General features: G+C 38.7%; 1 long non-coding RNA gene across 1 annotated transcript in view; it reads right to left on the reverse strand.

Annotated features, from left to right (window-relative positions):
* LOC116702535 (uncharacterized) overlaps positions 1 to 2232 on the reverse strand; it is a 21892-nt gene extending 19660 nt beyond the window's left edge. Inside the window, exon 1 of the long non-coding RNA XR_004335186.1 lies at positions 2220 to 2232. This is a non-coding gene — a long non-coding RNA (uncharacterized LOC116702535). The remainder of the gene's footprint in view (positions 1 to 2219) is intronic.
* Between the last annotated feature and the right edge of the window lie 7413 nt (positions 2233 to 9645).

The raw sequence follows: 9645 nt of genomic DNA on the forward strand, positions 1-9645 counted from the left end.
AAATGTACTATACAAATAAAGCTGCCTTGCCTTGCTTACATTCTATCTTTGAAGCAATGCACTGAAATCCTATACAGTATTTCTCTTAAATGAGAGAGCTGCAAAGGAAAACTGTACATGAAACCATTGACAAGAAGTTTCATCAATGTAGAAAAATTGCATTTGTATTTTTACGATTTTAGGAAAACTAACGTTAAATGTTGAACATTTTTTACACTACTCTTCTGATAAATGTAACACTTGCTGCTACTGTATAATGAGATTTGAAGTTCAGTCCTGCTGTGATATGGCAGCACCTGTGGGTCCTGTGATTAACAACAAGTGCGGTTTAACAGCAAACATTCTTTGAACAGCTACCTTTTTAGAGATACAACAGAAGAACAACTGTATCCGTAAACAGTGCCAGTCAGTTAAAATTGCAACAATGATCCGATTTTATGCTTCATAGCAGGACGCAATAAATGGTTCACTGTGGCTGCTTTCTCTTGTCCTATCAATTTTTAAAAAAAATTAAAAAAAATGATCCACAGTCAAAAAAATGTTTTGTAGACGCACTTACCTCTCTGACAAATTCTCTATTTTCCTACCACTGCATTACAAGAAAATCCACCCCTTGTTTTGCCAGTTGAACGTCAATGAACAGTAATAGTGAGGCTGAAATTGTTAAGATAAAATTAAGAATAGTAACACTGGATTGCATGCATGCCAAATTTACACGCATGAGGGATTTACAGGAAACAAGCCTTCTGTAAATCCCTCATTCGTGCAAATTTGGCAATTTGAATCAAGACTCCGCCACTACCAATGAAATTAGAGAGGTAATTACTGAAGGATAGAATGGCTATAGCTGAAAAAAATGTTAAAGGTTTGATTTTATGGAAAAAACTATTCAAACAAAATTTCTGATTTATAAATGTTATTGTGAAGCCTGATGTATGTATCCTTTTGAAAAACCTCTAATTGTGTAGGATTGAACCACCACATTACATGGAGAGCATGAAAGAGAGTGAGACTAATAGGAATTGCGTATCAAACTGATGTCTGTTATTGAAGTGCCTAGAAAGCGTAAAATCAATACAAAAAGACTATCAAACACATAAGCGGTGAAACCCCTGCAACTCAAGGTTTGTTACATGAGCACAGTTTTCACATAAATACCGTCTGAACGTGATTTGTGTCCAAACATAACCAGTTGACTTGCCTCTATTGAAACTTACCTGACTGGCATGCTGGATTTTATTCTTTTCATTGCTCAGGTTAAAATGAAACAATACAGGTTAGCACAGCTCCTTTTGAATCACCTTTTGTGAATGCTTGCTGATGTTTTCTTTGCCAACCAGAGGCAGAAAGGAGAGGCACATATCGAGCAGGTCATGTACAAAAGGGACTGTGTTGACCTTAACACATGGCACCCACAAGGGAGCTTAAAACACTCTCTTAATGAAGGCCCCGTCAGATAGGCTTGAAATGGGAACACGGTAAGTGTATGCCCCTGAGCCATGCTGCATTCAGTGTGTGTTCCTCAGTTACCTACAAACACCCTCACTTGTGCTTGCATGACATTCCCCAAACACACATATGCGTGCAGTACGTCCTGCTATCTCTCTTTCACACATTAACAAACATGACAGCTACCTTCTTTTATTTTTGTTTTTTCTCTCATATCGTTTAGACCATATATCAGAGGGGACATGCTCAAACTGTTTCAGGGGCAATGGTTCACTTTATAGAGAAAAACGATACCCCCTTCCCTATTGTATTGTAACCACACCTCATGCGGAAGCCAGATGGCAGGATGCATTTTTAGACTACAGTGTACACACTATATTCTGGAGCAAACAAACTGAGCCTGAAACAGTGAATCTGATATGCAATAATATTCTTTTCAGTCTCAGTCGATGTATGGTTTTTACAGTCAAAGAAGACACTCCTACAACATCGACATATAAAGCACTTTGTCCTCCTTTGGTTAGATGTCTTGGGTGATCACTTAACCTATATCTTGTCCTCTGTGATCACATGAGATTTGAGACAATGCAACAACTCCAGCTGCAGTAACCATGAACCTTTTCTGACCAAAGTCCTGCAGGGCATTGCAGCAGAGACAGAAACTGTGACAATAGCAGATAAACCAAATCACCTTCTCCCCATGTTGATAGAAGAAGCCAAGCAAAAGATTCAGTCAGAAGATTCATGCAATGTGCAAAAATGATTTTAACTGAATCTGAAAAAAGAGAATGCGTTTTTATGACAAGCATATTTCATCAAATGTGCAGACCTCTCTAGTTAAGACACACACAGCAATGGCGATAGATGTTTACTTTTCTACTATCTGTAGCAGTTTTTCTGTGATGGCAGGCTAAGATGTGGTTAACATCCATATACAGCAGTTGCCTCAAAACCCTTTCTGAACTGGTTTTGCATCATCCCTTTAAAATCCATGCTACTTTCTTATTTTTGATGCTGACATTTGTTTGAAACCTTCCCATCATCAGAGGTGATGCCTCTGCATCGTGTTGAAGGTACGCTTCATACAGAATTCATCATTACTCAAAATAATAGCTTCAGAGTTGCTGTCCCCCCTCTTGTCTTAACAGATTTCTTTGGAGATTTGGAGATTTTAGAAAGCAAAATGCAACTACCAAAGGTAGCTATTGTTAGGTTTGCCTTGCCTGCACACAAAAGACTTTGATTTCAAAGTGCTGTCCCCCACACAGCGTTGAGTCAGTTATCCCGAGATTGGTCCATTTCCCCTCATACTGTACATCCACACCTTTCGCTCCCCTGAGGCTCCATCTGTTTAAATATTCACACTTCAATCCGGCAGAAGAACAAGTGGTTGTCCTCATTAAGCGTTCATGCTGTTTTATCAAGTTTAGGTTTGCAACAAATAGGGAACTCATTATATCTGAAGAACAGTCCAACAGAGCCTTATTAAATTAAAGTCTCTGCAGTGGTCATAGTTCCTCCTAAAAAATGCCATTAGCTTTTTCAACTTCCGTCTGGACTCTGGAAGAATTTCTCAATTAGACTGCTCACTTGGACATTTTTGTTTGACATGACACAAATAAATATTATATATGTATCTAATATATAATATAAATTGTTATTATTAGTTATAGGCAAATCATCTTACATGCAAAAAAGAGCAGAAAAAAACATATTGTAGGCCAATTGCACTTTCATACAAGGGAATCGAGTTTGACTGAATAGTTTTCTCACCAATCATTTAAATATCAGTATTCTGATGAGCACTCTGCCAAAGACAATGACAGTGGCTACACCAAGGTGCCACTGTATATTTATTTTTCTTATACATAAAAATGAAAAGAATAAGAATTCCCTGTGGCTGTCGCTCAATCAAATATTGGGCATTCACTACTTTCATATCTCCCTGAAGCCCACACATCCACATAATACCTTCATCTCACACAACAGTCTCATTATTTATACAATACCTGTCTGGAAAAGAATATTGGAGATCTGAGTAAATAAGCCACGCAGTGTGTGTCTGGAGGCGGGCAGCACATGAACATTTACTTTAAAATGCCTTTGTGGAGGACAGCTGCCAGGAAGTGAACTGAATCAGTAATGGCCCACATAACAAGAAACCCATTCCTGATACCTGTTATTTACCCTGTGGAGGACAGATGCACCTCATAGCCTCTCTGTCTTTCTGTGTCCTCTCTCAACCAGCACATATGTGTTTATCTATAGTCCTTTAACATCAAGGACCCCATTACATGTCTGGGAATATTCAATCCAGTGTTTTGCAGGTTAACCTTTAACACAAACAAAAATCCATTCAGAGCGTTTTTATGAATCATACTCAAGTCCTTCTAATTTGGAAGAGCATTCTTTAGGGCAAAACCTCTTCTGTTAACTCAGGTTTTAATACATTCTTTAAAACAAAAACAAAAATCATAATAAAAAAAAAAAAAAAAATGGCTGTGGAGCCATTTTATTTTTTATTTTCACACTTTTATTTGCCCTGATATTTTTTTTTTTGACACCTTTGTGCAATCCTGATGAAGGAAAAAAAAAATCTTTCACTTTTGCACAGAGTATTTGGACTGTAAAAATATTGTGTTTGGCTTATCTGAAAGAGTTTTAGGTGACCAGACTGGAGTTAAAGCACAGTCAGACAAAATTAACAACCAGCATAAATATGATGTCTCAAATTAGAGCTGGGCAATATATCAATATTATATTGATATTGTGATATGAGACTAGATATTGTCTTAGATTTTGGATATTGTAATATGGCATAAGTGTTCTCTTCTTCTGGTTTAAGGCTGCATTAAAGTAAAGTGATGTCAGTTTCTGAACTTACCAGACTATTAACTGTTCTATTATTTGCCTTTACCCACAAAGTTGTTATATCCACATTACTGATGATTATTTATCAAAAATCTCATTGTGTAGATATTTTGTGACAGCAAAAAAATAAAAATAAAAATTTTGTGACCAATAGACAACACTTCAATATCCTTGCTGTGTCGATATTAAGGTATTTGGTCAAAAATATTGTGATATTTGAATTTCTCAATATTGCCCAGCCCTATATCAAATACAATTACACAGGTGTGCATAATGTTGACAATACCACACATTACGCCTGGTTTTTCAACAGTTTGAACAGTGTGCAAAGTAATGTACAGTGTATAGCTTTCTTCCTATAAAGACCACCACAGAAGCCACTGAATACAATTTAGTTGTATTATTTGCGGAGGAGAGGCTTGTCACTGTTCCCTCGCTGAGGCTGCTGTTGAAGCCTCTCCGGGGTTTTATGCAGAGAGAGGCTCTTCATTGTGTGTCGACTCCATCGCCTGTTGGAAGGCTTTGATTTCAATTGTTCCTCATTAGTGCTTCTGTTTGGCAGAAAATTGCGTTGGCTATGAAATATTCAACAGTTCCAATGCGAGTTGAAACGGCCGACCAGCAAGCAGTTTTTCTTTGGATCTAAACAAGTTTGAGGGCATATTTCACTATTTACTTTGGAGCATACAAAAAGTGTGTGTTGTTTTGTTTTGGGTGATCTCATAAACCAAGCTGCTCTCTGAGGGTGGGAATCAGCCAAAGTGAATGCAAACTTCAATTGGAAAAGGCTTCAATACAAAAAGAAAGCCAAGATCCTACGGTGCTGTGGAATCTGATTTAGTCAAAGAATTACACTAAAATGACAAATGCTCCTATCTGATCACAGATGTTGTCAGATGGAAGGCTGTGTCTAATTAAAAAACACATTGAAATTCAAACCCTTACTTTGCTGATTTATTCAAGGAAGTATCCAACATACAGCCAATACATGTATGCCAGATTTGATGCAGCCACTGAGAAAAAGAAGAGAAGTGTATTTCAGCGTATTTTATTATTAAAATAAGGCAACACATTCCATGGAAATGGGCGAGAGAATTAATCCAAATTACATTTCCTTAATTTGAATTCCAAAAGCGGCTCTGTATTACTAAAATAATCTTGTATTGGTTAATATTAATGTTTTATTAGCTGCCTAAGCTTTGTACTGACTATGAATGGGCATTATCATGTTATGTGAAAAGAATCACTGCTAAGCCCAGAATGAAGTTAGTACCATTGGTATTCAGCTTGTTAAGCACATATTCTCTTTCAAGTCAGTCTTTAGATTCCCAGTTTCCTTATTCCGGAAAGCCATTTTTATATTAATGAATAGAAGCTGTACCAAATAGCTGGAGATCGTATGCAGTATGTATCTGGCAGGGTGGTACTTGGGGGGGACATGCAAATGACTTTTAGAATGAATCAGATTATATTATAGAGTTATCATATTCCAGTCCAGGTGGTTATAGTAATTAAAGGTGGTATATGCACATTTCAATTTCGATAAGAAATAAGGCAGGACTGAGGCTGCAGTGCGGTTGGAGCTCTTTCAAGCATACACCTAAACCGTAGGAATGAATGAAATAACAAGCTGACCACCAGCCACTTTAACATAACCATTAGAGGTTAATGCATCAAGAAATGTCCTATGCTGCCACTTATTTTCATACTTTTTTTATGTCAAACAAGTTACGTAAAAGCGTGAGGAGAATGAGATGTGATGATGCAGCGTGTACTCTGCTTAACCATTATTTTTTCTTTCTTTAACCTTGTTTTGTAATTCAAAGACTGGTGTAATGTTGAAAGCATCCTCTTAAGAAGCTTTGCAGTCTTTCGTCTTTCTATGAACTATTTATGAGATAAATGCTTTCTGGGCCACAAGAGAGCCAACCTCAGCTATTGCAAACTGACAGAAACTCTGAGGGCATTGCTTGTAGATAGCCTATGAGCAATGCCCTCAGAGTAGTTGTCAGAACTGCACCCACATTTTCATATAACCAAAACTCTTAGCCTAAACCTAATACCACTTCCCCACAAAATATACATTCAGTATCAAAATAGGGTGGTAAGGGGAGCCGGCAAGCTGCCCTGGATTAAGATTCCTATGCAGTTGGCCATAATGGCTATTCAAGGCAGCTACATTCTGCGTTTACTTTAAGTCAGACTCAGAAACGAGTGATTTAAATGATTAATCTAAAAATATTGTTTATTTGGAAAGCTTAAGAATAGGTCACAATAGCCAAATTTATTAGTGAGGGGAGTTGTGTCATTCTAGGAACAGCCCATATAGATTTTTGCACCTGGTGTTTTTTACTTGCCAGGACCCTATTGAATACAAAACAACATTTTTCTTAATTTTCAGTGCCAAAATTCAAGATGGCAGCCAAATCACAAAGAAAAAAATCATCTTTTCACTTCTAAAGTCCTCAAAATGGTCAAATGAGATCCCCCCTACTGAGCTGGGCCCTCTAGCCTCATATCTTAAACCAACAGTATTTAAAACTCTTGGTTTTAGATTGGACAGTGATTTTAAACTGGACAGCCAAATCAACGCCACAGTCAAATAAGTTTTTTTCATCTGGAAGTTGGTAAAGGTGAAACCTTTCCTTTCCAGGCAGCAGTTAGAAACCGTAATCCATGCCTTCATTTCTTTACGGCTGGATTCTGTAATCCCTGTATTTTGGACTCAGTAAATCCCTACTCGCACGTCTGCAGCTAGTCCAGAACGCTGCGCACGGGTTTTGACTGGAACCCGGAAGAGAGAACACATCACTCCCGTCCTGGCTTCACTTCACTGGCTGCCTGTGCATTTTAGATCCATTTTAAAATCCTCTTGATACTTTTAAAGCTTTAAACGGTCTTGCCCCGTCTTATTAATTCAGCTACTCAACCGTACACTCCCTCCCGTCACTCCGGTCGGCTGACCATTTGCTCCTGGTCGTCCCGGATCCAAGCGGAAGCTTAGAGGGGACAGGGCCTTTTCTTTTTGTGCTCCTAAGTTTTGGAATGCCTTACCTTTGACCATTCGTCAGGCTTCCTCAATACCGATTTTTAAAACTCTTCTTAAAACTCATTTCTACCCTTTGGCTTTCAACCCAAACTGAGACTTGATCTTATCTGTTTTTATATAGTGTTATTGGTGTAGATCTTCACCCCCATTTTATTTTTTTATGATATTGTGATTGTTATTTTTATCTGTGTTTGCTGCCTTCATGTACAGCACTTTGTTCAGCTACTGCGATGTGAAAGCGCTTTATAAATAAAGTGATGATGATGATGATGATGATGAAATGTTTGATAAATGTACTCCTAATAAGATAGACAAGTGAGACACAGACTACCTTCAAAAGATTTATTGCATCATTTGCCAACAAATTTGGGGGGATTGGAAGAAAAAAAATGAAAAGAAATCTGCATCTTGTTTCATTGTTAGACAAGAGTTCAATGAAACAGTCAATCATTGACAGTGTCACTGTCAGACTTTTCAATATTGGTGCAGGTCTCCTCAGATCCCTCACACCTGGAAAGTTGCGTGCATGGTAAGTGCATTGGCTGGCAAGACGAGCACTTCACAAGCTCCAAAACAGCCTCAGCGCTCGTGGAAGTGTTGACAGGTGAAGAGCCCATTGCCCATCATCAATTTGCCTCTATTCTAGTGATAGTGCATCAAGAATATTTGGAGCATGCACTGTATCTTGCGCTTAAACATTTGCTTGCCAGTGTGCTCTGCAACTGCTCCTGGAGTGGGACATAGTTTTTCCACTCCCTGGTTGGGTTTTAGAGTTTTAAACATGTTCCACTGAAGGGCTTCAGCTGTTTCATAACCAGGTTTGAAGAGCTAATATGAATTTCTCCCATCCAGCTAACACGTCTGGCGATGGATGAGAACCCACACCAAGCCTACAGAGTGTGTTAATGACATTGTATTCTGCCTCCATGAATGACTTGGAAAAAGAAACCTTTCCTTTCCCACGAATATGGCCTGTGGAATTGCAACCTGTGAGTGCATTGAACCCTGGTAATGCTGCTGCACGCTGTGGGCCAAGAGCCATGTAAAGAGGTTGGAGTTTTATCTTTCATCGATGATCTAGTGCCCATGATAATGAGACTGTCTTTGTTGAGGTCTAGTACCCTGCATGGGGCAAGCACCAAGACATCTGTGTAGATATGTGGGGTTTTGGTTTACTTAGATCCCAGAAAAGCTTTAAAGTCTTTGATTGGTGTAGAATCTTGTATTTTATATCCTTTATCCTGTGCTTTTCCCGCTGTACAGACCTGTCTCATTCTGTCTTTCATGGAGTTTGTGATGGTATACTTGTCAAAAAATAAGTATATGTCATTGTAGCCTTGTGCCTTACTTTCAACACTTTGAAAGAAGCATTCTGCCAGATCTTAGCAACAGTTTGTCACTTTTCCTGACAGCCGTCTCCTGCACAACAGCCATGCCAGCTATTAAGATGCTATCCGATGTGTGTGTTGATAGCACTGAGCTACTCTCTGTAGTGTTCAGAGGATGTGATTTCTGAAACCAGTCCCTCTAGTTCATGGATGAGGGCAGAATTGGCTATAGTGGGTAGCAAAGAACCATCAGGCACCATTAGGCTTGCGTTATAATCAGCAAATTCATGTGTTCCCACAATTTCCTGCAAGTCCAGTTCTCTTGAGGGCTTTGCAATGAGGAGCACAAAAACAAGGTAGGGTTGGTACTAAAAACAAAGTCAACACTCTTGAGATCTTGCTAAATTGAAGGCTTTCTTCTTTCCAGGTGATACATGTGCAGTATACTATATTATATTCTGGAATATTCTGGTCATAATCATGCCTGTTGTAGGCAAAAAAGTAAATGCACATCCTTTCCAGTGAGGCCAGGTGCAAGAGCCAGTTCTGACTGCGCATACTTCCAATGATGTGTAGGTTGGTCCCCAACCACATCCACACGAGCCCATTAGGGCTGCACAATTTATCGAATTTTAATCACTATCACAATTTTGACTTCCCACGATCAAATTTGCGTGGTCGAGCAATTTTGTTTCATTTTATTAATTAAATGCGTCATTTCATAGAATGCTCTGGGTTTTTTGCAAAGCCAATCTACTGCTCCGTAAATCACTGTTTGATCATGTGCCAATCAGAGTTGTTCCCTCCACCGCGCAGCTCAGTTTCTAGATGTCACAGAGGAGTAACATGAGGAAAATTCCACAACAGATAGCAGTCGGTTATACGTTGGTCTCAAGGTTTACCAGTTTATTAGTAAACGCAACATTTTGTCCTGTCTGTGTTGTTTTT

The sequence above is a fragment of the Etheostoma spectabile genome, chromosome 15 (genome assembly GCF_008692095.1).
Source record: "Etheostoma spectabile isolate EspeVRDwgs_2016 chromosome 15, UIUC_Espe_1.0, whole genome shotgun sequence".
NCBI lineage: Eukaryota > Metazoa > Chordata > Actinopteri > Perciformes > Percidae > Etheostoma > Etheostoma spectabile.